Raw genomic sequence first — 6,898 nt, forward strand, 5'->3', positions numbered from 1 at the left:
AAAAGGAGTAGATAAAGTGAGTGAAGGGTGAAAGTAGGGAAGAGTTAATAAGCAGTAGGGATGTGAAGATGGAAGAATAGGCTTTCCAGGTGAGAGGGGTGACCCATGCAGTGACACTGAGGAGGTAAACATAAGCTAGCCATTTTTTTGTTGCTCTTAGGATTTCTTCTTTTTGCTTTCCAGTTCCTATTTTCTTTTTTTTTTTTTTGTCAGATGATCCTTTGTTAAAATATTCTCCCATTTACTTAACTGTGGAAAAGAAATTTTCCCATATACTTCTTAACTAGCTGGACACTCCACTGCACCACTATTGATGTCATCTATGATGTCATGAGGGTGGCGGCCATCAACATTACAACCCACAGACTGGGCAGTCCCCAGAATCTCCTTAATGGTTCCAGAAAGTTCTCTAGCTAAAGATCGGTGACGCATCTGTCAGGCAATGTTGACAATTTCATCAAAAGTGATATTTCCACTGTGTTTAATGTTTTTCTGTTTCTTTCTGTCTCTTGGTGGCTCCTTGAGGGCTTTTATGATCAGGGCAGAGGCAGAAGGTACCACTTCAATCTGGGCTTGTCTGTTCTGAATAGTCAGTTTCACTGTAATCCTCAGACCCTTCCAATCACCAGTTGCTTTGGCAATGTCATCACCAACCTTTTTGGGAGACAGACCCAGGGGGCCGATCTTGGGGGCCAGGGCAGACGTAGCGCCGACCTCGCCACTGGTGCACCTCAGGTACACGACTTTGATTTCATTGGGGTCGAACTTGGGCGGCATGGTGGAGGCGGCTGGTGTCAGATGAACCCGGATTCGGGATGACCGAAGAGAGTTGCACCTTAACCTCCTCCGAGCCGAAAGTCCAGTTCCTATTTTCCCTACTGAAAATTGGCTGCATATACCATGCTTTGGAGGATTTTCCTTCTCACTTAATCAATTCAGTCATTTTCAATTGAAGTTTCTTTATCTTTCCGCATGTGTTGACAGGGCTTTAAGAGAAAATGCCAAAAATCACTACTTAAAAAATTCTATCCATTTTTATCTACAATTAGCCACAGGTGCTGAACATGCTCAAGTGCTTTTGGAAATAGGTATACCTCAAACATTCAATGACTGTAGCTCAAATAACTTGAAGAGATTGAATAATTGCATGATAGATATGTGAAGATAGGAGTGCTGTTTGATCAGACTATTTTGGGACCCAGGGGTGCAAGGGAAAGTTTCTAAGCAAAACATCTCTTTCTCTTCAGAGACTACTGTTAACTGGAGCCAGATAGCTTATTACTTGATCATGACAATTCCCCATAAATGCCTATGTCCACATCAGCAATTGATTATTGGTGATTTACAACCTCATGACTTAACTACTTTTGTAAGTCAAGGTACAAGGAAGGTAGATGCAGGCCTTCAAGAGCTGCAAACAAGGCTGGTATTTTTGATCATTATTTTATCCTTTTATTTGTACTTCTTTCCTAAAAGTATTTGAGGTGATTTGCAATGAAATAGTCAGTACAAGATGAGCAATAAGTGAAGGTATTGGGACTAGAGATGGAGAAAGGAAAATGTGCACATGAGCATCCTTTGCTGTGTCCTGTGAGCATGGGTATGCCTTCTCAACTTGATCTCTTTCTGGCTCTGATAGCTGATTTCAGTTGGGTGAGTAAATGCTCTTCCTTTTTGGACTTATCCTATGACTTGTAATTTCTGGCAAGGTCTCTATCTCTATTCTACTAATGTCAACTTGGAGACCTTAATCTTTCCTACTTTACTTGGTACACATGGTCCAGTTCTCTGGGTCTTCCTCCAGGAGTTGCAAGTTTTGTCTAATGACTCTGCAAGTGGGAAGTACAAGTTATTCCTTTATTCTCACTCAGAATAGGGATCTGAGTTTATGTTTAATTGGAGACTTACCACTTCTCATGCTATCTACTTGATACCATCAGAGCTCATAGGAAGAAAGTACTGGCAATCTGTAAGTAGCTCTGGGACTCTCACTGGAAGGGGTTTACCTCTCCCAATTAGAGCATTAATTTTAGATAAGACCTTCAATCTAATTTGTTAATACTGTTATTATTCATGTACTCAGTAACATTGAACTGTATGCAGTGCGATGTTCATTATTTATCACTAATGATAGCTCAGGGCTGTACTAAAAGTAATCATGATTATTTCCTAGTGAATGTACATGAGGAAGTACAATTTAACATCACCTCCTAGGTGACTTCAGCACATCAACAATCATGTCATTGATAGTTTGGTCTATATTGCAACTGTCAAAAAGAGTTCTAAATTAATGCCAGGAATTTATTTAGTTGACATTTGAGTTGCAGCCTAATATTTCTTTCTTTGGTCATCAGGCCTCTTACTTTTTATCATGGGTTATCTCATGTCACTTATAACACAGAGTGAAAGATTTATTTTGCTATTTCACATGCTATGGCATGCATGGTGTGGAATCTGAAATTATTAAAAGTTTTGTTCTAGGCAGTTTTCTTCAGAGTATAGTCAGGAGTTGAATGATTCATATCCTGGTGACGTCTAGAAGATTCTGCTACTATGTTTCTTCTACTTGTTCTTCATTTTCCTTACTGAAAATGGCCTGAATAGCCTGTATATTATCTGAATTTTCCTTATTAGTAAATCAATTCAGTCATTTTTAGTTGAAGTTTCCTTTTTTTCTCCATGTATACACAAGATTTTTAAGAACAAAATTCTAAAACTCTAACTTCTTTTACTTCCATTCATTGATTTTAATTAGAAGTTTTATTTTAACATGATTGTAGATTCACATGCAGTTGCAAGAAAAATACAGACTGTATTGCCTTTCTCCAGTGGTGATATCTTTCAAAGACTGTAATACAATATCATGCCAGGATATTGACATTGACACAGTCAATATACAGAATATTAGTATCCTTACAAGTATTTCTCCTTCTATGTTATGGTCATATGCACTTCCCTCCCCCATCATTTTATCTATAATTATTGACAGATATATGTCACCTCAATTCCTTTTGTATGTAGGTAAAATCCTTCCACTTTCAGTAAATCCTAGATCCAATGAATTATCAGTAGAAAGCAACCATGTTCTATGGATTTCTAGTTATGTGTATAGCTATTTACATGTAATAATTCCTAGGTTTGTTAAATAGCAGAAAACATTTGAAGCTAGCTTTAAGCCATTCCTTGGGGTTAAGGGGGTAAGAAGACTTTGATGAGGGACTTACTAGAGCCTTTTTAGTGATCAGGTATTGAGAGAGAAGCAGTGGAAATAGTAGGACCTCTTAAGAAAAGAGGCAGAGATATAGGCTGTGTTCCAATGGCATGGCTATACAATAATAGAAAATGCAGTATCCAACAGAGTGGGGTGAACTTTTCCTTGACAAAGCCTATTTGGAAATCTTCAAAGTTACAGTATGTTTACACATGTATGGGTGGAAGGGGATATGTGACAGGAGTTGGTGATACTCTCAAATCAAGTGTAGGATTTCCATTGGTTCTTTTAGAGAGGGTGCAAAAATGATATATCCACTGATAATAGAATCCAACTTCATCTAGGAGGAGCTTGATCAGTGCTGAAGTAGGGTGTAGTTGTTTGCAAGGCTGATATTTTACCCTAGTAAGAAAGTAAGGCAGAAGGCTATTCAAATAGACTTTACCAATTAGCAAAGTGCTCTAAGAAAAACTTGTCCCTGAGCAGGTAAATGGATGCAGTTGGAGAAGATAATGCTAAGTGAAGTTAGCCACCCCCCCCCAAAAAAAGGTGAATATTTTCTCTGATATAAGGTGACTGACTCATAGTCGGGTAGGGAGAGAGACCATGGGAGGAATAGACGAACTCTAGATAGGCAGAGGGGTGGGAGGGGAAGGGAGGGGCAGGGGGTTAGCAATGATGGTGGAATGTGATGGATATCATTATTCAAAGTACATGTATGAAGACACGAATTGGTGTGAACATACTTTATATACAACCAGATATGAAAAATTGTGTTCTGTATGTGTCATAAGAATTGTGATGCAAAACAAAACAAAACTTGACCGTGAGAATTCCAGATCTTAATTTCATTCAATTTACATTTGTAGAGTATTTACTATATAATAAATTACCAAGCATTGAGGATATAATGCCCCTAAACAGTAAGGAATTGAGAGGCCAGTGGATATAGTAAATAAGGCAGACCTAGGATCATATAAAGGTAACAAGACACAGTCTAGATACCAATTTTTAAACTTGTTTTCATTAGTGTATTACAGTTAATATATAATATTGGGGCTTATTTTGATATAATTTTACATTCATGGAATATAATTTGCTCCATTTAATCCCTCAGTATTTTCTCTTGTGTGTGTTTGCCAGGGATTAAACCCTAGGGCTTTGAGCATGCTACACATGTGTACTACCACTGACCTTCATTGCCAGTCTAAGATCCTACCTTTTGGCATGGCTGGAACTTTTGTAGGAATCTCTGCCTTAGTCAGGATTTGTTTTAGTATCTAGTGTATTTCCTGCTTAGCTCATTATTATAATTATTTTTTTTGGGGGGGTACCAGGGATTGAACTCAGGGCACTCAACCACTAAGTCGCATCCCAGCCCTATTTTGTATTTTATTTAGAGACAAAGTTTCTAAATAAGTTGCTTAACACCTTACTTTGCTGAGGCTGACTTTGAACTTGTGATCCTCCTGCCTCAGCCTCTTGAGCAGCTGGGATTATAGGCATGTGACACTGCCCCTGGCCTAGCTCATTATTAAGGATTAAAATTGGGGGAAAGAAAGAAATACAAATAGGGCTGGGGATGTGGCTCAAGCGGTAGCGTGCTCGCCTAGCATGCGTGCGGCCCGGGTTCGATCCTCAGCACCACATACAAACGAAGATGTTGTGTCCGCCGAGAACTAAGAAAAAATAAATAAATATTAAAATTCTCTCTCTCTCTCTGTCCCCCTCTCTCTCTCACTTTCTCTTTAAAAAAAAAGAAATACAGATAGACAGATGTAAATGAGACTCAGTAATTCAGCAGAAAGCAAAGGCTAATACATTACAACAATTCAACATTCCTTTATCCTCAGAGCAATGTTAGGAACATTTAACACTCAAGATACCAGTAAAGGGATTGGTGCAGCTTTATGTCACTCTGAACAATATTGGTGGTCTGAAAAATCTATAGCTAAATGAAAAATCCTGAATGCTTTGCTTAGGATCAAAAAATCTTTCATTAACATCTTTAATCTATGTAATGAAATCTGAAGCTAGTTTTCATGCCTTTATTGTTGCTTGAGCCAGTAACCAAAATTTTAAGAGGACATAATAAATTAGAATGTGCCCTAGAAGAGTCATCAATCAAAGGTGGAGGGGCTAGGGTTGTGGCTCAGTGGTAGAGCACTTTGAGCATGCTACATATGTGTTCTACCACTGAGCTTCATCCCCAGTCCAAAATCCTACCTTTTGGCATGGCTGGAACTTTTGTAAGACTCTCTGCCTTAGTCAGAATTTGTTTTAGTATCTAGTGTGTTTCCTGCTTAGCTCATTGAACTAGCATGTTCAAGGCTCTGGATTCGATCCTCAGCACCACACTAAAAAATAAATAAATTGGGGCTGGGGTTGTGACTCAAGCGGTAACACACTTGCCTGGCATGAGTGGGGCGCTAGGTTTGATCCTCAGCACCACATAAAAATAAAGATGTTGTGTCCACGAAAAACTGAAAAATAAATATTAAAAATTCTCTCTCTTCTCTCTCTCTATCTTTAAAAAAATAAATAAAGGTATTGTGCTCAACTACAGCTAAAAAATAAATATTTTTAAAAAGATGAAGATAATTTGGGGGAACAGAATTGATTTGAATAACAAAGAAAAAACTTCTTGTTGACAGAAATATACACATGTAACTATTGTTTCATTGCTCCTGTAGGCCAGAAAACAAATCAAGAGCCCAAGTCACATCAAAAAGTAATTTGATTTTAGACTTTCCCTCACCACCTTGATTTTCTGGAATTTAAGATTTGATTCCCTCTATTACCCTTAGTGCTTTCTCATCTCCTTTCCTATGTTTGCCTGATTTATGTTTTCCATCATAAAAAAGTACTCTATACCTTTTCCCTTATTCTCTTTCTTCCATAGCAAGTACTCAGATAGCAAAATTCTTTTAAATGAACTGGTCAAGATATGTTGACTACTTACACAATCCTCAATGTCAGTGCTATAACATAATAAATATTTATTTTTCAGTGGCACAAAGTCTATGTTGATGTTACTGGTTAGACTTTGTCCTGGGTAGCTCTTTTCTAAATGTTGACTCAAGGATGCAGCCTCCTTCCCTTTTGTGATGCTGCTATCTTTGGTATGAGCCTCTATGGTCTCTATAGAAAGGAAAGAATGTACAAAGATGGAACATTCACCATTTGGTCCAGAAGTTGTATATACTACACTTTTATTTTAAATCCACTGGCCAGAACTGGTCACATGGCACTACATAGATGGAAGATGGACTGGGAAATGTAGACTAGCTACGCAGTCACTTCCCAGTGACATTACCACACTTTGGTGTACTTCCAACTGTTTCTGGCTCACCATCTTTTGGAAACATTGTTCCTTGAGAGTGCCTCAGCTGTCTTTGGATCCCTAAGTAACCCTCTCTGTTTTCTATTTCTGGATAAATTATGTGAAATTACAAAATCCTTCTCAGGTCAAAGCCATCAATAATAAGTATGGTAATTTCCTCATTTAAATAATATATGTGGAGAATAGTAGGGTACGTCTTTATGCCAATAACTGCACCATCTTATAGTTAATGCTTTCTGGGACAAGAAACATACCCATTAAAATTGAACCATCACTAAAGAAAGACAGATGCTGCACGATCTCACTTATATGTGGAATCTAAAAATGTCAAACTCATAAAAATA

The 6,898-nt window shown here is 38.0% G+C and overlaps 1 pseudogene; it reads right to left on the reverse strand.

Moving 5' to 3' along the window:
- Positions 1–200: 200 nt before the first annotated feature.
- LOC113185197 (large ribosomal subunit protein uL11 pseudogene) lies at positions 201–852 on the reverse strand (annotated as a pseudogene).
- Positions 853–6,898: the final 6,046 nt, after the last annotated feature.

Source organism: Urocitellus parryii, chromosome X (genome assembly GCF_045843805.1).
Source record: "Urocitellus parryii isolate mUroPar1 chromosome X, mUroPar1.hap1, whole genome shotgun sequence".
In the NCBI taxonomy this organism is placed as follows: domain Eukaryota; kingdom Metazoa; phylum Chordata; class Mammalia; order Rodentia; family Sciuridae; genus Urocitellus; species Urocitellus parryii.